The sequence below is a fragment of the Triticum aestivum genome, chromosome 3D (genome assembly GCF_018294505.1).
Source record: "Triticum aestivum cultivar Chinese Spring chromosome 3D, IWGSC CS RefSeq v2.1, whole genome shotgun sequence".
In the NCBI taxonomy this organism is placed as follows: domain Eukaryota; kingdom Viridiplantae; phylum Streptophyta; class Magnoliopsida; order Poales; family Poaceae; genus Triticum; species Triticum aestivum.
The window spans coordinates 353,664,259-353,689,795 of NC_057802.1; positions in this window are offsets into that span (position 1 = coordinate 353,664,259).

Below are 25,537 nucleotides of genomic sequence, written 5' to 3' on the forward strand. Positions count from 1 at the left end.
GAAATATCATTGGGATTGTCAGGTGTGTCTAAAGCAGTTTCACTAGCATGCAAAGTCCTATCAGTTTTCTTTTTTTATTACTAGGACTAGGTGTATTAGTATTAATTCTCTGAGAATCTTGCTCAACTCTCTTAGGATGGCCCTCAGGATACAAAGGTTCCTGGGCCATTTTACCACCTCTAGTCATAACCCTAACAGCATTGTCATTGTTCTTACTATTCAACTCATTGAGCAAATCATCATGTGCCTTAAGTACTTGTTCTACCTGAGTTGTGACCATGGAAGCATGTTTACTAATAAGCTTAAGATCATTAACAGTTCTACTCATATAGTCACCCAAGTGGTCAAGCATGTAAGCATTACGTTTCAATTGTCTACTAACATAAGCATTGAAATTTTCTTGTTTAACAATAAATTTATGAAACTCATCCAAGCATTGACTAGCAGACTTATTATGAGGAATATCACCTTCATCAAATCTATGGAGAGAATTTACCTCTACTACCTGTGCAGGGTTATCAAGATTATGCATTTCTTCAATAGGCGGTAAATGCTTAACATCTTGAGCTTTAATACCTTTTTCTTTCATAGATTTCTTTGCCTCTTGCGTATCTTCAGGACTGAGAAATATAATATCCCTTTTCTTTGGAGTTGACTTAGGAGTTGGTTCAGGGAGTGTCCAATCATTATCATTACTCAATATATTATTCAATAGCAATTCAGCTTGCTCAATAGTTCTTTCCCTGAAAACACAACCAGCACAACTATCCAGGTGGTCTCTGGAAGCATCAGTTAGTCCATTATAAAAGATATCAAGTATTTCATTTTTTATTGAGAGGATGATCAGGCAAAGCATTAAGTAATTGGAGAAGCCTCCCCCAAGCTTGTGGGAGACTCTCTTCTTCAATTTGCACAAAATTAAATATTTCTTTTAAAGCAGCTTGTTTCTTATGAGCAGGAAACTATTTTTGAGAGAAGTAGTATATCATATCCTCAGGACTACGCACAGAACCAAGAGCAAGAGAATTAAACCATAACTTAGCATCACCCTTTAATGAGAAATGAAATAATGTAAGACTATAGTAGTAGCGAATTTTTTCCTCATGAGCAAATAGGGTGGCTATATCATTCAATTTAGCAAGATGTGCCACAACAGTTTCAGATTCATAACCATAGAAAGGATCAGATTCAACCAGAGTAATTAACTCAGGATCGACAGAGAATTCATAATCCTTATCAGTAACAAAGATAGGTGAAGTAGCAAAATTAGGATCATATTTCATTTCAAGGATTTTTCTTCCAGCTTAGCTAATAGTTTCTTAAGATCTTCTCTATCATTGCAAGCAAACAAGGCTCTAGCAGTTTCTTCATCCATAACATAACCCTCAGGTACAACAGGCAATTCATATCTAGGGGGAATCATAATCTTCAGTTTCAATAATATCATCAGTTTCAGTAATTTCATTCTCTCTAACCCTAGCAAGTCGTTCATCAAGAAATTCACCTAGTGGCACAGTATTATCAAGCAGAGAAGTAGTTTCATCATAAGCATCATCCATAGCAGAAGTGGCATCAGCAATAACATGCGACATATCGGAATCAATAGCAGGTGTAGGTGTCGCAAGTTTACTCAAAACAGAAGGTGAATCAAGTGCAGAGCTAGATGGCAGTTCCTTACCTCCCCTCGTAGTTGAGCAGAAAATCTTGGTTCTTTGATCTTTCAAATTCCTCATAGTGATCAACAGATATAAATCCCAAGTGACTCAAAGAATAGGGCTATGCTCCCCGGCAACGGCGCCAGAAAAAGGTCTTGATAACCCACAAGTATAGGGGATCGCAATAGTTTTTGAGGGTAGAGTATTCAACCTAAATTTATTGATTCGACACAAGGGGAGCCAAAGAATATTCTCAAGTATTAGCAGCTGAGTTCTCAATTCAACCACACCTGAAAGACTTAACATATGCAGCGAAATATTTAGTAGCAAAGTAGTATGGAAGTAGCGGTAACAGTGGCAAAAGTAACAGTAGCAATTTTGTAGTAATCATAACAGTGGCAAAGGAAAAGTAACGTAGCAAAGATCAATATGAAACGAGCTCGTAGGCAATGGATCAATGATGGATAATTATGTCAGATGGCATTCATCATGCAACAGTTATAACATAGGCTGACATAGAACTAGCTCCAATTCATCAATGTAATGTAGGCATGTATTCCGAATATAGTCATACGTGCTTATGGAAAAGAACTTGCATGACATTGTTTGTCCTACCGTCCTGTGGCAGTGGGATCCTATTGGAAACTAAGGGATATTAAGGCCTCCTTTTAATAGAGTACCGGACCAAAGCATTAGCACTTAGTGAATACATGAACTGCTCAAACTACGGTCATCACCAGGAAGTGTCCCGACTATTGTCACTCCGGGGTTGCCCAATCATAACATGTAGTAGGTGACTATAACTTGGAAGATAGGACCAAGAACACAAATATATTCATGAAAACATAATAGGTTCAGATATGAAATCATGGCACTCGGGCCCTAGTGACAAGCATTAAGCATGGCAAGTCATAGCAACATCAATCTTAGTACATAGTGGATACTAGGGATCAAACCCTAACAAAACTAACTCAATTACATGGTAAATCTCATCCAACCCATCACCGTCCAGCAAGCCTACAATGGGATTACTCATGCACGGCCATGAGCATCATGAAATTGGTGATGGAGGATGGTTGATGATGACGATGGCGATGATTTCCCCTCTCCGGAGCCCAAAACAGACTCCAGATCTGCCCTCCCGAGGAAGAACAGGGCTTGGTGGCGGCTGCGTATCGTAAAACGCGATGAATCCTTCTCTCTGATTTTTTCTCCCCGAACGTGAATATATGGAGTTGAGGTCGGTGGAGGTCCAGGGGGGCCACAAGGACAGAGGGCGCGCCCCAGGGGGGTGGCCGCTCCCTCCACCCTTGTGGCCAGGGTGTGGGCCCCCTTCGGTTGATTCTTTCGCCAATATTTTTTATTTATTCCAAAACTGATCTTCGTGAAGTTTCAGGTCATTCTGAGAACTTTTATTTCTGCACAAAAATAACACCATAGCAATTCTGCTGAAAACAGCGTCTGTCCGGGTTAGTTCCATTCAAATCATGCAAGTTAGAGTCCAAAACAAGGGGAAAAGAGTTTGGAAAAGTAGATACGATGGAGACGTATTAGGTCCCATGCAAGAAATGAGAATGAATTTCAAACACCTCGGCACCATCGCTCGGCCGCAGACATTGAGATACATGGTTTAAATTCTAGTAAATCAAAAACTTGTCTGAAATTCATGAAACTTGGCATGCTATCATGGAATGGCATCAACATGTTGTGGTAAAAAAACTGTCCCATTTAGGGCAGGTTTGGGTACAAACTTTTCACAAAATAGAGCTTCTCACAAGAAGCCTCATGGTGACGGTAGGGAATGTGTCACCTTCGTGGACGAAACAATATTCATTGTCTCTTCTTGCTTTCAATTTTTTGTCTAGTGGCAACATAGACCAACAAGAATGTCGTGTTAAAATTTGGAATTTTTCTGGGTTCGTTTGGACATCTTTATATACATTAACTGAGGTTTCTAGGCATTTTACGTGCATAATTCAAATTTCAACTACATGCACATACTCCATTGCAGAAAAAGGGTTGAAAAATCAAATGTGTGTCCTTGGGTGCATGCTTAGGTCCCACGCAAGAAATGAGAATGAATTTCAAACACCTCGCCACCGTTGCGTGCCGACTGTCGGTGGGAAACGACACCTATGGGATCACAAGAATCCCTACTACAGTTGCCGGGGCGCAGGGTTGTGAGAAGAGCAGGATTAGCAGTCAACACAAGGATCGTTTACCCAGGTTCGGCTCGCGACGATGCGTAATACCCTAGTCCTGCTTTGGTGTGTATTCGAGAGAGTTCTTGAGCTCTCGAACTAGCTATGGTAGCTACGTAGTTCAAAAGATCCGAATCCCTCTCCAATATGCCAAGGGCCTCCTTTTATAGTCGAAAGGGGCTACCACAGTGGCACACAGGAGGTGGAAAGGTCTACAGTGCTGCGAGCTTATCGCTCGTGTTACAGGACAAGACGCATTTAATGCGTAGCTTAGGTGTCCCTTAGCTTTTTGGGGACGGGAACGAGGCCCGTCCCGTCCGTTGCCGCCTCGTCTTGCTTCGACACGCTCCTAGGCCAGCGGTGCATGCGGCGCCATGTAGGCAGGCAGGCAGCTGAGGTGGCGCGGTGGTAGGGTCTTCACGAAGATCTGCATGCCACCACGCAGGTGCTTGCTGAGTTGGTGTAGAGGCCGCCCGTCGCCACGCAGGTGCCTGCCCAGCTGGTTGAGCTAGCAGCTGCTTGGGGACGGTGGTGGAGTCTTGGTCGACACGGGCTTTGTTGTGGCCCCGCTGACACCCTCGGCAAGGGTCTTGTCGGGGGGCCCGGCAAGGGTCTTGCCGTGGCGCGCAGTCGTCCCCGGCAAGGATCTTGCCGTGGGTCTTGTGGCTTTCCTCGGCAAGGATCTTGCCGAGGATCATCGTCTTCTGGTTCTCATCTGATCTCATATCTCTATGGTCTTGACAAAGATCTGCATGCCACCACGGAGGTGCCTCCCGAGCCCTATTCCAAGGAAGTTGGTTGGGTTGGAACCCGTGGGCTCAAGGGTGGCTCACTCTGCTGGCGTCGGACAAGTTGCCCCGGCAAGGCTCTTGCTGGGGCCGCGGAGGCCGCCCAAGCAAGGGCTTTGCCGGGGAAGTCCACCTCGCCCTCTTGCTTTTTGGTGTTTCTGGTCTTGGCGTTGCCTTGGCCATCTTGTGCTTCGGCTTCTCTCCGGCTCCCTTCCTTTGCCCTGCTTAGTGTGGCCATGGCGCGCGGCTTCGATTGCCCGTGCACAAGTAAAGGGGTACAAAGGTGTGCCCCTACTTTTGTACACCGACAGGAGCCCCCGGGCTTGGGCCACACATAAGCGTGATACGTTGTTGTGCCAGGCCCAGAACGGTGCGTGGGAGGCGGGGCGGATTATCACCGCAGTAACTCTTCGTTCGCTGCGCTTCCCCACGACCCGTGTTGAACGCGCGACGTGGGGGGGCATGTGTGACGTGGGGGGATGCGTGGGGCGGTTCTCGCACGCATGCGTCACATCACAGTTAATGGGAAAGGAGGTGGCCCGCGCCTTCCCTGTAAAAAGGAATAACCGCGGCGCGCTGCTCACTTTACCCCCTTCCCTGCGTCTTCTCCAATCTCAGAGCCGCCGCCCCCTTCTCCTTCCTCCCCAAGCTTTCGCCTTTGCTCGCCGCCGCTGCATCTCCGCCGTCTTCTTTCTCTTGCCCCCCTAGCCGCCATGGCGCCAAAATCCACCAAGGGCAAGGGAGTGGCCAAAGACGCCGGAGCGATGGAGCCGCCCGAGAGTGCGCTGGCGGCGCAGCGGACGCAGCTCGCCTCCTTCCCCTCGACGGTCGACGTGTTCGAGCTCCGGGAGGCCTTCAAACCCCTGTGGGGGGGTGAAGACTGGGGGAGAGACGACGGGCATCCAGCCACACGCGTCATCCCCGCCAATTGCGCCGAGGCCGCCCCAAATCGGTACCCTTTCTTTGTCGACTACTTCTCCTGCGGGCTCTGTCCCCCTTTCTCCAATTTCTTCAGCGACGTCATGCACACCTACGGCTTCCACCTTTTGGATTTTACTCCGAATGCCGTGGCGTGCATGGCTCTTTTCGCGCACCTCTGCGAGGGCTCGCCGGGGTGCATCCCAACACGGCGCTCTTCCGCCACTACTTCTCCCCTCGGATCCAACCGGGGGGCGCCATTTCCGGTTGTGTCACCTGGATCCCAAGGTCCAAGGGGGCGTACCCGGAGGGCGCCATCAAGGAGAGGTGGGAACAATGGCCGGGCCAATGGTGCTCGATTGAGGAGAAGGACCCGCCAGACTTTTGCCGGGTCCGCAAGGTGCCGCCGGTCCGCAGAAGTGATTGGAGTGATGTCGATGCTGACGACGTGAAGCTTACGGTCGCCACCACCAGGATTCTCCACCTCACCGAGGTCGGGCTCACCCTCGAGATGATCGGGGCGGATTTCACCCACCGTCGAATTGCTCCGCTACACAACAAGGGGAGGCTGGCCTGGCTCTTCACGAATGCTGACGACATCATGAGGCTTCACCCCGGCCTCGACCACAACTTCACAGTGATGGGGCATGCCCACTTCTGCCAGCGGCTCTTCCAGCTCGACGTGAACCGCGACGGTGAGGTTGAGCGGACCGGCAAGGCCGCGAGGGCCGCCGCGAAGGCCGGCAAGGTCGCCAAGGGGCCCTTGTTCAAGTTGCCGGCAGGAGTGGTTCCGCTGGGCAACAACTCACGCCGGACCGACATCATCGCCATGATGCTGGATTTCAACGCGCACGGCCTTGACCCGAACTGGGTCGAGCCGGAGGACATTCAAGTGCAGGAGTTCTTCGACACCTTGCACGAGGGGTACGTCACCGCCGAGCCGCGGCTCGTCGAGGACACCACCTAGGCAGAGCTGGACTACATCGCTGCCAGGGTGATGGAGGCGAAGCTTGCTGAGGAGGCCGACAGCGCTGGTGGTATGGAGGACAAGGCCGCGGCGAAGGTGGAGGAGAAGGAGCTCGCCCAGTGGGCGGAGGCCGCTGGGGAGGCCAGCAGCGCCGGCACTGGGGCTCCTCTCGTTGAGGAGGTGGTCGGCGAGTCGTCGTCGGAGGAGGGCGATGAGGAGGAGGCCGTGGCCATCGACCCTCCAGCCACGGGGAGAGAACGGGTTCTACGGCGGGCCACCTCTGGCGAGCCGGTCTGGCCTGGCAGGGCCACGCAGTTGCAGCAGGCCCAGGAGATGTCTGCACGCCAGACGAGGGCCGCGGGGGCGAAGAAAGTGGTGAAGGCCGCGGTGGCGAAGAAGAAGGCATCCTCTTCTTCCTCGCCCAGGCGTAGCTTGACTCCACCTTCTTCCCCCCTCCTGCAGACATCGGCACGGAGGTTGACTTCGACTACGGGTCCCTCAGCCCAAGGAGGAAGAGGAAGGCAACAGAGGAGGAGGTGGATGTCGAGTAAGCATCTTGCTCCTTTTCGCCATCTCTGTTTCCTCAATCTGTGCCGCATGTCTTGACTTGTTTTCATCTTTGCAGGGATGCGGAGACGCTGGCCCAGAGGGTGACGAGGGCCAAGGCCTCGGTGGGCGGCCAGCCCCCGGCTGGTACTTCAAGGGCGCCACTTGTGATGTTGAGCAGCCCGGACAGCAGCCCCCGACGCAGCCCCCAGCGTAAGTTCATCACTCACCCCTCGTCGACATGTGCCAGGGTACGATACTTTGGCGCTGACCTTGCCGTGTATGCAGGAGGAGAGCAGCAGCAGGAGGAGCCACAGAGGGCTACTCTCAACACGCCGCCCCCATCAACCACACCGCCCCGAGGGGCGCCCCCAGCAAGGGCGCCAAGCACCGAGCCCATGCACATGGAGGAGGAGGAGAACTTGGGCGCCGGTGGCTTCCCTCGGTGCCGAATGTTGGCGGGGAGGGGGCTTCTGCTTCCCAGCCCGGCACTGGTAAGTTTCTGGCCTTCCGCCCCTCTTCTTTCTCTTCTTTTTGAATCTTGGTCTTGGCTTCACCTCACCCTCTTCTTGATATCCAGATCCTCTCTCGGCGGACAGGGAGGACCTGGACACCGTCATCGAGGACATCGCCAAGGACGCCGCGGCGGAGGCCGAGAAGATCGCTGCCGAGGAAGACGCCAGGGGCGCTGCGGAGGACGCCGCCAAGGGGCCTGCCGGGGAGCCCGACAAGGCTACTACCGAGGAGGCCGGCAAGGGGCCTGCCGGAGAGACCGGCAAGGCCGCTGCCGAGGAGGAGGTGGTCGATGACCAGCCTTCCTCCTCTACCGCCTCTGGCTCCGGCAAGTATCTGAGGGTGGGCAACGATCTGTTCGTCCACCTTCCAGGCGCGTCGGGCACCAGGGCTCCCGTCGAGGGAGAGGTGTTCAATGACGAAGTGCTTGCCGTCGCCGGGCACGAGGTCGTCGACGAGCCGAGCACTGGTGGCGATGGCTCCCAGGAGGAGCGGCTCCTCCAGGCCATGGGTGCCAGCTTCCGGAAGCTCCAGGCACTCCATCGCGCCCGCCTGGACAAGGCCAAGTCCAGGATGGCAGTGGCGGAGAAGGCGGAGGCGGACCTCAAGGTGCGCGTCGCCGAGACGCAGACTTGGTTCCGCCAAGCCTGTGAACAGCTGAAGACCGTCCAGGGTGAGCTGGCCAAGCGCGAGGTGGAGCTCACCATGCAGCGGGCCGACATCGAGAAGGCCCAAGAGACGGCGGAGAACTTGGCCGCGCCGCCAAGGCCGCCCGGACCCAGCACGAGGCCGCGCTGAACTCCCAGGAGGAGGACCTTGCCGCGCGTGAGGAGAAGCTTGCCGCCACGCTCCGTGGCAAGGATGCAGAGGTGGAGAAGCTCGTCGTGCAGTGGACCCAAGAGCTGGAGTAGAGCCATAGGGAGGCGCTCGATGCCCAGGCTGTGGTTCACGCCGGCAAGGTGAAGGAGCTGGAGGTGGAGCAGGACGGGCTGAAAGAGCAGGCCCTGAAGCTGTCCCAGGAGAAGGACACGCTCAACGGCGCCCTGACGGAGACGCAAGGCGCGGCCATCGGCAGGGCCGGGGAGATCTCCGAGGCCAACAACTCCATCAAAGACCTCAAGTTGAATCTGGAGGGCCTCGAGGAGATGCTCTCAGAGGCCAAGGCTCGGGAGGAGACCCTGGCCAAGGATCTGGAGGCCGAGAAGCTGCAGCGGAGGAACAAAGCTGCCAGCCACAAGGATTTCGTGGAGGGAGAGAATCGTTGGATCAGCCGCCTCGAGGACGTCGCTGGCAGGATCACCACGTAGCTAGCTACCATGGGGATGCCAAATGTGAGGTACGCCCCAGAGCATAGCGGGACCACCAATGCCAAGCCGACTCTGTTCTTCGAGGGTGTTCTCGGGGCCCTGGAGCAGTTCCATTCCAATAGGGCAGCTTCACTGGCCGACAAGAACCGAAGGCTCTGCCGGGGTGCCATGACCAAGGTCCTCACCAAGGTGGCGTACTGGAACCCCACCCTTGACTTCGACGCCACGCTAGAGAGCTTGCCGGAGGGTACTTACCTCGCGTCGCTCAAGGAGCGTATCGAGCCCATCATCAGCCTCATCGGCGGAATTCAAAGGGTGGAGGGCCAGCGCCGGGATTAGGCACCCCGTTTCTTATCGCCGTTGCAGGTTCATGACCAAGACAATTTCTATCTTTAGTTAGAACCGCAACAACAATTTGATGTAATATAACTCTGCAGTACTTTTGATATTATGCATGTTATTTTCCTGTTCGATTTTCCTTTGTATATCCACCCTACGTTTAACTGGGTAGGCTTGCCGGCGCGTAAAGCCAGGGCAGCGTCTTGAGGACGGATCCCCATTGGCCTGCCGGGTGTGCTTGCTGCCGGGCAAACCACTTCACCGCCCCCGACGCGGCCACCTGAACTATCGAGCTTGACTCGAGTCAGAATCGAGAGTGTTGCCAAGTTGCAGAAGGCTACCCTGCCACTCTCGACGCGGCTGCTTGAGCTGTTGAGCGGACTCGAAACAGAACAAGGGCGTTGCCAATCGCGGGAGGGCCCCTTTGCGTGCAGGTTTCCCATACATAGGCAGGATCTCCGAGGACGATAACCCTATATATTAAAGGAAATAGCTCAAGGATCTGAATGACTTAGCTTTTCTGTTGCCGCGCTGGCGTCCTTCGCGCTCGCAGGCGGCGCCGTTTTCTCCTGGTCGTCTTCTTCTTTAGAAGCCATGGCGATGAAGAACTGCTAGGCTAACTACTAGACCAGATTCTCACAATTGCGCCCCCTACCTGGCGCGCCAAAAATGTTGGTGGGAAACGACACCTATGGGATCACAACAATCCCTACTACAGTTGTCGGGGCACAGGGTTGTGAGAAGAGCAGGATTAGCAGTCAACACAAGGATCGTTTACCCAGGTTCGGGCCGCGAGGATGCGTAATACCCTAGTCCTGCTTTGGTGTGTATTTGAGAGAGTTCTTGAGCTCTCGAACTAGCTATGGTAGCTGCGTAGTTCAAAAGAGTCGAATCCCTCTCAAGTATGCCAAGGGCCTCCTTTTATAGTTGAAAGGGGCTGCCACAGTGGCACACAGGAGGTGGAAAGGTCTATAGTGCTGCAAGCTTATCGCTCGTGTTACAGGACAAGACGCATTTAATGCATAGCTTAGGTGTCCCTTAGCTTTATTGAGGACGGGAATGAGGCCCGTCCCGTCCGTTGCCGCCTCGCCTTGCTTCGACACTCGCCCAGGCCAGCGGTGCATGTGGCGCCATGTAGGCAGGCAGGCAGCTGAGGTGGCGCGGTGGTAGGGTCTTCACGAAGATCTGCATGCCACCACGCAGGTGCTTGCTGAGTTGGTGTAGAGGCCGCCCATCGCCACGCAGGTGCCTGCCCAGCTGGTTGAGCTAGCAGCTGCTTGGGGACGGCGGTAGAGTCTTGGTCGACGTGGGCCTAGTTGTGGCCCCGCTGACGCCCTCGGCAAGGGTCTTGCCGGGGGGCCCGGCAAGGGTCTTGCTGTGGCGCGCAGTCGTCCCCGACAAGGATCTTGCCGGGGGTCTTGTGGCTTTCCTCGGCAAGGATCTTGCCGAGGATCGTCGTCTTCTGGTTCTCATCTGATCTCATATCTCTATGGTCTTGACAAAGATCTGCATGCCACCACGGAGGTGCCTCCCGAGCCCTAGTTCCAAGGCAGTTGGTTGAGTTGGAACCCGTGGGCTCAAGGGTGGCTCACTCTGCTGGCGTCGGGCAAGTTGCCCCGGCAAGGCTCTTGTCGGGGCCGCGGAGGCCGCCCCGGCAAGGGCCTTGCTGGGGAAGTCCACCTCGCCCTCTTGCTTTTCGGTGTTTCTGGTCTTGGCGTTGCCTTGGCCATCTTGTGCTTCGGCTTCTCTCCGGCTCCCTTCCTCTGCCCTGCTTAGTGTGGCCGTGGCGCGCGGCTTCGACTGCCGGTGCACAAGTAAAGGGGTACAAAGGTGTGCCCCTACTTTTGTACACCGACACCGACAAACGTTGAAATACTTGGTTTTTAAATTCTAGTAAATCCAAAACTCGTCTGAAATTCATAAAACTTGGCATGCTATCATGGAATGGCACCAACATGCTGTGGTATCTTTTGTGTCCAATTTGAGAGAGGCGCATGAATTAACATCCAAGAAAGGCATTTTGAAACAAATAGCTGCCACGTTATCATCTCAAACGTTTGTATAATTTAAATCGTGGGTGTTCTGCTAACCATTCACGTGACGCCACACGTCACACTTTTTAATGGCCAGGAGGTGCCATGTGTATAGCTGCGTGAGTAGACGGAGGCATACGAGCGCAGTCCGCTACGCAGGCTGACTGGGAGGCGCGCAAGCAGTCCTCCAATATGCAGGCTCACCTGGAAGCGTGCGAGTTGTACGTCACGCAGGCTCACCTGGCAAGCGATCCCCTTGACTTCTATGACCGCCCGCCTCGCTCCCAACCTCTCCATTAATGGCGCCCGAGCCGCTATTTAATACGGGCAGTCTTACTCTTCGCCTCCCATTCCCCTCCCGCAGACCTCCACCAACTCCATGGCGCAGAAGGATCATCTACCACTAGTCTTCCAATTTGGTGAACTCGACTCCGAGCCAGACGAGACCGAAAATAAGGAGGAATGGGGCCTCATGCACATGGCCCTGAACGAGCTAGCCGCGGTGGATGCTACCACCACGCCTGTCCTAGCTCCCATACCCGCGCCCGCGCCAGCGACCATCCCCGTAGCATTGACGGGGTGGTCGCCAAGCACTATCGCAGGGCTGGAAGCCGCGGGAGTCAGCGAGGTCCTCGCGAACCCGCGCGAGCTCGTGTACATGCCAGCGCCAGCGCCCCCGCTCGTGCTTATGCCCGCCCCTGCACTCACGGCGGCGTCGGTCCCCGTGCGTTTTCCTACACCCGACACGCCCGTGCCCGTGTGCATGCCCCCTCACTGTCATGGGACGCCGCCGTCGACCGCTACCTCGCAGCACCGCGAGTTGCCGTCCTCCCGCGCCCCGCCCATCGATCGTGCGACCATGGTGTTCCGGAGGACGGCAACGACAACGCCGGCACGGCACGGCGCCTCCGCCGCTGCCGCAATTATTTTTTTGGGTTTAATAATGTATCTCAATCATATGAAATAAAGTCACAGTGTGACTCAATGAAACCTATGGTTTGAACAAACTTGCGTTTTATCTATGCGAACCTACAGACTTATTAAACGATTTAAAAAAACATCAATGGTCTTTAAATTTCAAACACTCATCGTAAACGTTTTAGATAGAACACCCATATGCAAACCGAGAGCTTCCCCACTAAGCTAAGGGAAAATGTGCCGCGTAGGATTTGTGCATCTCTTCATCGCAAACGTTTTAGATAGAACACCCATGTGCAAAGCAAGAGCTATGGTCCTTCCCTAGTAAGCCAAGGGAAAATTTGCCGCGCAGGATTTGTGCATCTCTTCGTCGCAAACAGTTCAGATTGAATACGGTATGCCAAGCGAGAGCTATGGTTCCTTCGCCACTAAGCCAAGAGAAAATCTGGCGCGCAGAATTTGTACATCCCTTCAACGCAAATGATCCCGTGTGCAACCACATATAGACAATTTGGTAAGATCTGCATCAGTCATATTGGGTATATATATTGCCATTTATGAAACTGGAAAGATTGACATTTGTCGATTTAGTAACATTGCCCTTTGTCAACCTTGTAACACTGTCATTTGTCAAAATTTGCAGCTAAAAATCCCTAGCACTATCTAATTTTGCAACTGAAATTTGGTATGCTTAGATTTCATTCATAGATTAAGCAGTCATTCTTTATACAAACAGTCCAACTTGACAGCTGAACCGACCAAACTTTTCCCCAATTGTTGGCAACCACGTACTGAAATAGCTAGTTCAACTATATATACTAGCTAATTTTAAGTACGTAGTACAGTTCAACCATATCTATAGTTAGATGAACTGAACAAAATAGCCCCTAAATACTACTACTACGGAGGGGCTTTGTACTACTTTCGGCAGCCTCTCCTCTGCCGAGCGTGCTCAGTAAGAGGCTGAGGAGGAGAAGCCTACCGACGAGCTAAACAACTGGAATCCGGTGCCTGCAGCTGCTACACCTTTAGCGACGCTCAGCTCGAACGCCATCTGCCTCTCCAGACGAACCCTCTCAAAGTGGCAGGACTGCTCGTAGATCTCCTCATTCCACTCCTCTACGGCGTTGTGTGTTGCGGCCATGGCGGCAGTAAGACTCTTTGCGTGCTCGACCAGGCTCTCCTCCTCCCGTAGGAACTCAATGTAGCACGCAAGGTCACTAACGCACATGCGGGGCTCCACCTCCACCTCCCGCCTTCGTGCGGTGATGACCCACAAGTATAGGGGATCTATCATAGTCCTTTCAATAAGTAAGAGTGTCGAACCCAACGAGGAGCAGAAGGAAATGACAAGCAGTTTTCAGTAAGGTATTCTCTGCAAGCACAGAAATTACCGGTAACAGATAGTTTTGTGATAAGGTAATTCGTAACGGGTAACAAGTAACAAAAGTAAACAAGGTGCAGCAAGGTGGCCCAATCCTTTTTGTAGCAAAGGACAAGCCTGGACAAACTCTTATATAAATGAAAGCGCTCCCGAGGACACATGGGAATTATCCTCAAGCTAGTTTTCATCATGCTCATATGATTCGCGTTCGTTACTTTGATAATTTGATATGTGGGTGGACCGGTGCTTGGGTACTGCCCTTCCTTGGACAAGCATCCTACTTATGATTAACCCCCCTCGCAAGCATCCACAACTACGAAAGAAGAATTAAGATAAACCTAACCATAGCATGAAACATATGGATCCAAATCAGCCCCTTACGAAGCAACGCATAAACTAGGGTTTAAGCTTCTGTCACTCTAGCAACCCATCATCTACTTATTACTTCCCAATGCCTTCCCCTAGGCCCAAACAATGGTGAAGTGTCATGTAGTCGGCGTTCACATAACACCACTAGAGGAAAGACAACATACATCTCATCAAAATATCGAACGAATACCAAATTCATATGACTACTTATAACAAGACTTCTCCCATGTCCTCAGGAACAAACATAACTACTCACAAATCATATTCATGTTCATAATCAGAAGGGTATTAATTTTCATAAAGGATCTGAACATATAATCTTCCATCGATTAAACCAACTAGCATCAACTACAAGGAGTAATCAACACTACTAGCAACCCACAGGTACCAATCTGAGGTTTTGAGACAAAGATCGGATACAAGAGATGAACTAGGGTTTGAGAGGAGATGGTGCTGGTGAAGATGTTGATGGAGATTGACCGCCTCCCGATGAGAGGATCGATGGTGATGACGATGGTGACGATTTCCCCCTCCCGGAGGGATGTTTCCCCGGCAGGGGGGTAGGGCGCGCCCTCCACCCTCGTGGACAGTGGGTGGCCCCCCTCTGGTGCTTTCTTCGCCCAATATTTTTAATATATTCCAAAACTGACTTTCGTGGAGTTTCAGGATTTTTAGAGTTTTGCAGAATAGGTCTCTAATATTTGCTCCTTTTCCAGCCCAGAATTCCAGCTGCCGACATTCTCCCTCTTCATGTAAACCTTGTAAAATAAGAGAGAAAATGCATAAGTATTGTGACATAATGTGTAATAACAGCCCATAATGCAATAAATATCGATATAAAAGCATGATGCAAAATGGACGTATCAACTCCCCAAAGCTTAGACCTCGCTTGTCCTCAAGCGGAAACCGATATCAAAAAATATGTCCACATGTTTAGAGATAGAGGCGTCGATAAAATAAAATACGGACATGAGGGCATCATGATCATTCTTAGAATAGCAACACACACACACACACACACACACACACACACATATATATTGTCATATGATTTCTTATGCTGAAGTAACAATCTATTCAAAATGTAAAGTATGAATCAGAAACTTCATTGAAAAACTAGCAAACTATAATCGCAGTCATTGAAGCAATTGCAATTTATCATAACATCGGAAAGAGTCAATATAAGAGCTTTTCATCAAGTCCACATACTCAACCATCATTTAGTCTTTCACAATTGCTAACACTCACGCAATACTTATGGGTATGAAGTTTTAGTCGGACACAGAGAAAGATAGGGCCTTATAGTTTTGCCTCCCAACCTTTTACCTGAAGGGTAACATCAACAATAATGGTTTACGAAAACCCACATCCAATTGGATATATATCAGGATCTTTCCAACACATAGTGCTTGCCAAAAGATAAAGTGTAAAAAGGAAAGGTGAAGATCACCATGACTCTTGTATAAGGTATAAGAAAATAAAATAAAAGATAGGCCCTTCGCAGAGGGAAGCAGAGGTTGTCATGTGCTTTTATGGTTGGATGCACAAAATCTTAATGCAAAAGAACGTCACTTTATATTGCCACTTGTGATAGGGACCTTTATTATGCAGTCTGTCGCTTTTATTTCTTCCATATCACAAGCTCGTATAAAGCTTATTTTCTCCACACTAATAGATCATACATATTTAGAGAGCAATTTTTATTTCTTGCAACAATGAAAACTTACTTGAAGGATCTTACTCAATCCATAGGTAGATATGGTGGACTCTCATGGCAAAACTGGGTTTAAGGATATTTGGAAGCACAAGTAGTATCTCTACTTGGTGCAAAGAATTTGGCTAGCATGAGGGGGAAAGGTAAGCTCAACATGTTGGATGATCCATGACAATATAATTTATTTCGGATATAAGAAAACATAACCCATTACGTTGTCTTCCTTGTCCAACATCAACTTTTTAGCATGTCATATTTTAATGAGTGCTCACAATCATAAAAGATGTCCAAGATAGTATATTTATATGTGAAAACCTCTCTTTCTTTATTACTTCTTATTAATTGCAACGATGACCAGAACTATGTTTGTCAACTCTCAACAACTTTTATTCATCATACTCTTTACATGTGAAGTCATTACTCTCCATAAGATCAATATGATCTCTTTATTTCTTTTTATTATTTCTTTTTTCTTTTATTCCCTCGAGATCATAGCAAGATAAACAAGCCCTCGACTCAAGACTAGTCTTTATTATATATAGCTCACAGACTCGATTACATAGATAAGGATCAACACAAAAACTCAAAGCTAGATCACACTAAACTTTATTCTACTAGATCAAGATATAACCAAAAAAGAAAAATAGTAAAGATAAAAGTGTGATGGTGATACGATACCGGGGCACCTCCCCCAAGCTTGGCAGTTGCCAAGGGGAGTGCCCATACCCATGTATTTATGTCTCTTTCTTCGGAGGTGGTGATGATGGAGTTGTTGATGATGTAGCCTTGTCGTCCATCTTCCAAGGCATAGGCTCACCATCATAGAAGGATGATCGAGTCTTCAGGATCGTCAAATCTGTAGCCAAACTCATCCTCTTGAATCTATATTCATACTCACAGTTTTGATTTTGCAGGTCATAGATCTGGGCTTGGAGGTGCTCGATTTTCTCGTGAAGCTTGAAGATGGTCTCCCCAATGTTCTTGGCATCCAGCTTGTGGTTGTTGGTGAACTCCATGATCATCATGTGGTTGGCATTGAGTCCACGTTCCACCATCCCCTGGCACTTGAAAACTTGTTGCTCCATTGCTTCGAGTCTTGTCTCCACGCTTCCGGTCCTCCTTGGTCCCTCAACCTCGCAGATGTGCAGCACCCCCTCACGCATCTCAATGGTTTGAGGGTGTTGCAGCACCTCTGCGAGGTAGGGGTTTATGACCTTCTCGAAAAACTTGTCCTTGGGGGCGCTTGAAGACGTCATGGTGATCTAGATCTGTCAGAAAACAGCTCGAAACAAAAGTAGAGGATTTTGTCGTGGTACCGTTGTCAAAACCTTCGGGAGATTATATAATGAATTTTTACCGACCAAAAGAAGTATCCTGCAAGAAAACGGAGTCGAGAGGGCACACGAGGTGCCCACAAGGCAGGGGGCGCGCCCTCCACCCTCGTGGATGCCGCGTGTCCCTTTCGGACTACTTATTTTCCTTTTTTTTAATATTCCAGAACAGAGAAAAATTGCTATTAGAACTGTTTTGGAGTCGGTTTACTTACTGTACCACATACCTATTCCTTTTCGGAGTCTGAAACGTTCTGGAAAGTGTCCCTTATGTACTCTTCCGGAGTTACGGTGTCAATAACATTGGTTTCAACATTTATGGGATTACCTGAGATATAATGTTTGATTCTTTGACCGTTCACCACCTTCCGATTTGTGCCTTTGAAGTTGTTGATTTTTATGGCACCAGAAGGATAGACCTCCTCGATAATGTAAGGACCTTGCCATTTAGAGAGAAGTTTTCCTGCAAAAAATCTTAAACGAGAGTTGTATAACAGAACATAATCACCTACATTAAACTCACGCTTTTGTATCCTTTTGTCATGCCATCTTTTAACTTTTTCTTTAAACAGTTTGGCATTCTCATAGGCCTAGGTTCTCCACTCATCAAGTGAGCTAATGTCAAATAGTCTCTTCTCACCGGCAAGTTTGAAATCATAATTGAGCTCTTTAATGGCCCAATATGCCTTATGTTCTAGTTCGAGAGGTAAGTGACATGCTTTTCCATAAACTATTTTATACGGAGACATACCCATAGGATTTTTATATGCAGTTCTATAGGTCCATAATGCATCATCAAGTTGTTGGAAATATGCCCTAGAGGCAATAATAAATGGTTATTATTATATTTCTTTGTTCATGGTAATTGTCTATTATTCATGCTATAATTGTATTGTCCGTAAATCATAATACATGTGTGAATACATAGACCACAACGTGTCCCTAGTAAGCCTCTAGTTGACTAGCTCGTTGATCAACAGATAGTCATGGTTTCCTGACTATGGACATTGGATGTCATTGATAACGGGATCACATCATTAGGAGAATGATGTGATGGACAAGACCCAATCCTAAGCATAGCATAAAAGATCGTGTAGTTTCGTTTGCTAGAGTTTTTCCAATGTCAAGTATCTTTTCCTTAGACCATGAGATCGTGCAACTCCCGGATACCGTAGGAGTGCTTTGGGTGTGCCAAACGTCACAACGTAACTGGGTGACTATAAAGGTGCACTACGGGTATCTCCGAAAGTGTCTGTTGGGTTGGCACGGATCGAGACTGGGATTTGTCACTCCGTGTGACGGAGAGGTATCTCTGGGCCCACTCGGTAATGCATCATCATAATGAGCTCTATGTGACTAAGGCGTTGGTCACGGGATCATGCATTGCGGTACGAGTAAAGAGACTTGCCGGTAACGAGATTGAACAAGGTATTGGGATACCGACGATCGAATCTCGGGCAAGTAACATACCGATTGACAAAGGGAATTGCATACGGGATTGATTGAATCCTCGACACCGTGGTTCATCCAATGAGATCATCGTGGAACATGTGGGAGCCAACGTGGGTATCCAGATCCCGCTGTTGGTTATTGTCCGGAGAGGCGTCTCGGTCATGTCTGCATGTCTCCCGAACCCGTAGGGTCTACACACTTAAGGTTCGGTGACGCTAGGGTTGTAGAGATATGTGTATGCGGAAACCCGAAAGTTGTTCGGAGTCCCGGATGAGATCCCAGGCGTCACGAGAGGTTCCGGAATGGTCCGGAGGTGAAGAATTATATATAGGAAGTCAAGTTTCGGCCACCGGGAAAGTTTCGGGGGTTACCGGTATTGTACCGGGACCACCGGAAGGGTCCCGGGGGTCCATCGGGTGGGGCCACCTATCCCGGAGGGCCCCGTGGGCTGAAGTGGGAAGGGAACCAGCCCCTAGTGGGCTGGGTGCCCCCCCATGGGCCTCCCCCCCCATGCGCCTAGGGTTGGGAACCCTAGGGTGGGGGGCTTCCCACTTGCCTTGGGGGGCAAGGCACCCCCCTTGGCCGCCGCCCCCCACCCTAGATGGGTTTGGCCGGCGCCCCCCCCCTCCCAAGGGGGCCTATATAAAGGGGGGAGGGAGGGCAGCAACATCTCAGCCTTGGGCGCCTCCCTCCTCCCCTGCAACACCTCTCTCTCTCGTATAAGCTCGGCGAAGCCCTGCCGACATCCCGCTGCATCCACCACCACGCCGTCGTGCTGCTGGATCTCCATCAACCTCTCCTTCCCCCTTGCTGGATCAAGAAGGAGGAGACGTCGCTGCACCGTACGTGTGTTGAACGCGGAGGTGCCGTCCGTTCGGCACTCGGCCATCGGTGATTTGGATCACGGCGAGTACGACTCCGTCATCCACGTTCATTGGAACGCTTCCGCTCGCGATCTACAAGGGTATGTAGATGCACTCCTTTCCCCTCGTTGCTAGTATACTCCATAGATGCATCTTGGTGAGCGTAGGAAAATTTTAAATTATGCTACGATCTCCAACAGTGGCATCATGAGCCAGGCCTATGCGTAGTTACTATGCACGAGTAGAACACAAAGCAGTTGTGAGCGTTGAGTTTGCCAATTCTTCTTGCCGCTACTAGTCGTTTCTTGTTTCGGCGGCATTGTAGGATGAAGCGGCCCGGACCGACCTTACACGTACGCTTACGTGAGACAGGTTCCACCGACTGACATGCACTAGTTGCATAAGGTGGCTAGCGGGTGTCTGTCTCTCCTACTTTAGTCGGAACGGATTCGATGAAAAGGGTCCTTATGAAGGGTAAATAGAAATTGGCAAATCACGTTGTAGTCTTACGTAGGTAAGAAACGTTCTTGCTAGAAACCTACAAACCACGTAAAAAATTTGCAACAACAATTAGAGGACGTCTAACTTGTTTTTGCAGCAAGTGCTATGTGATGTGATATGGCCAGAAGATGTGATGAATGATATATGTGATGTATGAGATTGATCATATTCTTGTAATAGGAATCACGACTTGCATGTCGATGAGTATGACAACAGGCAGGAGCCATAGGAGTTGTCTTTATTATTTTGCATGACCTGCGTGTCATTGAATAACGCCATGTAATTTACTTTACTTTGTTGCTAAACGCGTTAGCCATAGAAGTAGAAGTAATCGTTGGCGTGACGACTTCATGAAGACACAATGATGGAGATCATGGTGTCATGCCGGTGACGAAGATGATCATGGTGCCCCGAAGATGGAGATCAAAGGAGCATAATGATATTGGCCATATCATGTCACTATTTGATTGCATGTGATGTTTATCATGTTTTTGCATCTTATTTGCTTAGAACGACGGTAGTAAGTAAGATGATCCCTTATAATAATTTCAAGAAAGTGTTCACCCTAACTGTGCACCGTTGCGAAGGTTCGTTGTTTCGAAGCACCACGTGATGATCGGGTGTGATAGATTCTAACGTTCGAATACAACGGGTGTTGACGAGCCTAGCATGTACAGACATGGCCTCGGAACACACGCAATACACTTAGGTTGACTTGACGAGCCTAGCATGTACAGACATGGCCTCGGAACACGGAGGACCGAAAGGTCGAGCATGAGTCGTATAGAAGATACGATCAACATGGAGATGTTCACCGATCTTGACTAGTCCGTCTCACGTGATGATCAGACACGGCCTAGTTAAACTCGGATCATGTTTCACTTAGATGACGAGAGGGATGTCTATCTGAGTGGGAGTTCATTAAATAATTTGATTAGATGAACTTAATTATCATGAACTTAGTCTAAAATCTTTACACTATGTCTTGTAGATCAAATGGCCAACATTGTCCTCAATTTCAACGCGTTCCTAGAGAAAACCAAGCTGAAAGATGATGGCGGCAACTATACGGACTGGGTCTGGAACCTGAGGATCATCCTCATAGTAGCCAAGAAAGATTATGTCTTAGAAGCACCGCTAGGTGAAGCACCAATCCCTGAGAACCAAGACGTTATGAACGCTTGGCAGCAGCGCGCTGATGATTACTCCCTCGTTCAGTGCGGCATGCTTTACAGCTTAGAACTGGGTCTCCAAAAGCGTTTTGAGAAACATGGAGCATATGAGATGTTCGAGGAGCTGAAATTGGTTTTCCAAGCTCATGCCCGGGTCGAGAGATATGATGTCTCTGACAAGTTCTTCAGCTGTAAAATGGAGGAGAACAGTTCTGTTAGTGAGCACATACTCAGAATGTTTGGGTTGCATAACCGCTTGTCTCAGCTGGGAGTCAATCTCCCGGATGACGCGGTCATTGACAGAATCCTCCAGTCGCTTCCACCAAGCTACAAGAGCTTTGTGATGAACTTCAATATGCAGGGGATGGAAAAGACCATTCCTGAGGTATATTCAATGCTGAAATCAGCTGAGGTAGAGATCAGAAAAGAACATCAAGTGTTGATGGTGAATAAAACCACTAAGTTCAAGAAGGGCAAGGGTAAGAAGAACTTCAAGAAGGACGGCAAGGGAGTTGCCGCGCCCGGTAAACCAGTTACTGGGAAGAAGTCAAAGAATGGACCCAAGCCCGAGACTGAGTGCTTTTATTGCAAGGGAAGTGGTCACTGGAAGCGGAACTGCCCCAAATACTTAGCGGACAAGAAGAAGGCCGGCAACACCAAAGGTATATGTGATATACATGTAATTGATGTGTACCTTACCAGTACTCGTAGTAGCTCCTGGGTATTTGATACCGGTGCGGTTTCTCATATTTGTAACTCAAAACAGGAACTACGGAATAAACGGAGACTGGCGAAGGACGAGGTGACGATGCGCGTCGGGAATGGTTCCAAGGTCGATGTGATCGCCGTCGGCACGCTACCTCTGCATCTACCCACGGGATTAGTTTTAAACCTCAATAATTGTTATTTAGTGCCAGCTTTGAGCATGAACATTGTATCTGGATCTCGTTTAATTTGAGATGGCTACTCATTTAAATCCGAGAATAATGGTTGTTCTATTTATTTGAGAGATATGTTTTATGGTCATGCCCCGCTGGTCAATGGTTTATTTTTGATGAATCTCGAACGTGATGTTACACATGTTCATAGTGTGAATACCAAAATATGTAAAGTTGATAACGATAGTCCCACATACTTGTGGCACTGCCGCCTTGGTCACATTGGTGTCAAGCGCATGAAGAAGCTCCATGCAGATGGACTTTTGGAGTCTCTTGATTACGAATCATTTGACACGTGCGAACCATGCCTCATGGGTAAGATGACCAAGACTCCGTTCTCCGGAACAATGGAGCGAGCAACCAACTTATTGGAAATCATACATACCGATGTGTGTGGTCCAATGAGTGTTGAGGCTCGCGGAGGATATCGTTATGTTCTCACTCTCACTGATGATTTAAGTAGATATGGGTATGTCTACCTAATGAAACACAAGTCTGAAACCTTTGAAAAGTTCAAGGAATTTCAGAGTGAAGTTGAGAATCAACGTGACAGGAAAATAAAATTCTTACGATCAGATCGTGGTGGAGAATATTTAAGTCACGAATTTGGTACACACTTGAGGAAATGTGGAATAGTTTCACAACTCACGCCGCCTGGAACACCTCAGAGAAATGGTGTGTCCGAACGTCGTAATCGCACTCTATTGGATATGGTGCGATCTATGATGTCTCTTACCGATTTACCGCTCTCATTTTGGGGCTATGCTTTAGAGACTGCCGCATTCACTTTTAATAGGGCTCCGTCGAAATCCGTTGAGACGACACCGTATGAATTATGGTTTGGGAAGAAACCTAAGCTGTCGTTTCTAAAAGTTTGGGGATGCGATGCTTATGTCAAGAAACTTCAACCTGAAAAGCTCAAACCCAAGTCGGAAAAATGCGTCTTCATAGGATACCCTAAGGAAACTATTGGGTATACCTTCTACCTCAGATCCGAAGGGAAGATCTTCGTTGCCAAGAACGGGTCCTTTCTGGAGAAGGAGTTTCTCTCGAAAGAATTGAGTGGGAGGAAAGTGGAACTTGATGAGGTGATAGTCACCCCTTCCGAACCAGAAAGTAGCGCAGCGCGGGAAAATGTTCCTGTGGTGCCTACACCGACTGGGGAGGAAGTTAATGATGATGATCAAGAAGCTTCGGATCAAGTTACTACTGAACTTCGTAGGTCCACAAGGACACGTTCCGCACCAGAGTGGTACGGCAACCCTGTCCTGGAAATCATGTTGTTAGACAATGGTGAACCTTCGAACTATGAAGAAGCGATGGCGGGCCCGGATTCTGACAAATGGCTAGAAGCCATGAAATCCGAGATAGGATCCATGTATGAAAACGAAGTATGGACTTTGACTGACTTGCCCGATGATCGGCGAGCCATAGAAAATAAATGGATCTTTAAGAAGAAGACAGACGCGGATGGTAATGTGACCATCTACAAAGCTCGACTTGTCGCTAAGGGTTATCGACAAGTTCAAGGGGTTGACTACGATGAGACTTTCTCACCCGTAGCGAAGCTGAAGTCCGTTCGAATCATGTTAGCAATTGCCGCATACTATGATTATGAGATATGGCAGATGGACGTCAAAACGGCATTCCTCAACGGCTTCCTTAAGGAAGAGTTGTATATGATGCAGCCGGAAGGTTTTGTCGATCCTAAGAATGCTAACAAAGTATGCAAGCTCCAGCGCTCAATCTATGGGCTGGTGCAAGCATCTCGGAGTTGGAACATTCGCTTTGATGAGATGATCAAAGCGTTTGGGTTTACACAGACTTATGGAGAAGCCTGTGTTTACAAGAGTGAGTGGGAGCTCTGTAGCATTTCTCATATTATATGTGGATGACATATTATTGATGGGAAATGATATAGAATTCTTGGAAAGTATAAAGGCCTATTTGAATAAGTGTTTTTCAATGAAGGACCTTGGAGAAGCTGCTTATATATTAGGCATCAAGATCTATAGAGATAGATCAAGACGCCTCATTGGTCTTTCACAGAGTACATACCTTGACAAGATATTGAAGAAGTTCAATATGGATCAGTCCAAGAAGGGGTTCTTGCCTGTATTGCAAGGTGTGCAATTGAGCACGGCTCAATGCCCGACCACGGCAGAAGATATAGAAAAGATGAGTGTCATCCCCTATGCCTCGGCCATAGGGTCTATTATGTATGCCATGCTGTGTACCAGACCTGATGTAAACCTTGCCGTAAGTTTGGTAGGAAGGTACCAAAGTAATCCCGGCATGGAACACTGGACAGCGGTCAAGAATATCCTGAAGTACCTGAAGAGGACTAAGGATATGTTTCTCGTTTATGGAGGTGACGAAGAGCTCGTCGTAAAGGGTTAGGTCGACGCTAGCTTCGACACAGATCTGGATGACTCGAAGTCACAAACCGGATACGTGTATATTTTGAATGGAGGAGCAGTAAGCTGGTGCAGTTGCAAGCAAAGCGTCGTGGCGGGATCTACATGTGAAGCGGAGTACATGGCAGCCTCGGAGGCAGCACAGGAAGCAGTCTGGATGAAGGAGTTCATTACCGACCTAGGGGTGATTCCCAATGCGTCGGGCCGGATGACTCTCTTCTGTGACAACACTGGAGCTATTGCCCTGGCGAAGGAGCCCAGGTTTCACAGGAAGACCAGGCATATCAAGCGTCGCTTCAACTCCATCCGTGAAAGTGTTCAAAATGGAGACATAGATATTTGTAAAGTACATACGGACCTGAATGTAGCAGATCCGTTGACTAAACCTCTCCCTAGAGCAAAACATGATCAACACCAGGACGCAATGGGTGTTCGATTCATCACAATGTAACTAGATTATTGACTCTAGTGCAAGTGGGAGACTGTTGGAAATATGCCCTAGAGGCAATAATAAATGGTTATTATTATATTTCTTTGTTCATGGTAATTGTCTATTATTCATGCTATAATTGTATTGTCCGTAAATCATAATACATGTGTGAATACATAGACCACAACGTGTCCCTAGTAAGCCTCTAGTTGACTAGCTCGTTGATCAACAGATAGTCATGGTTTCCTGACTATGGACATTGGATGTCATTGATAACGGGATCACATCATTAGGAGAATGATGTGATGGACAAGACCCAATCCTAAGCATAGCATAAAAGATCGTGTAGTTTCGTTTGCTAGAGTTTTTCCAATGTCAAGTATCTTTTCCTTAGACCATGAGATCGTGCAACTCCCGGATACCGTAGGAGTGCTTTGGGTGTGCCAAACGTCACAACGTAACTGGGTGACTATAAAGGTGCACTACGGGTATCTCCGAAAGTGTCTGTTGGGTTGGCACGGATCGAGACTGGGATTTGTCACTCCGTGTGACGGAGAGGTATCTCTGGGCCCACTCGGTAATGCATCATCATAATGAGCTCTATGTGACTAAGGCGTTGGTCACGGGATCATGCATTGCGGTACGAGTAAAGAGACTTGCCGGTAACGAGATTGAACAAGGTATTGGGATACCGACGATCGAATCTCGGGCAAGTAACATACCGATTGACAAAGGGAATTGCATACGGGATTGATTGAATCCTCGACACCGTGGTTCATCC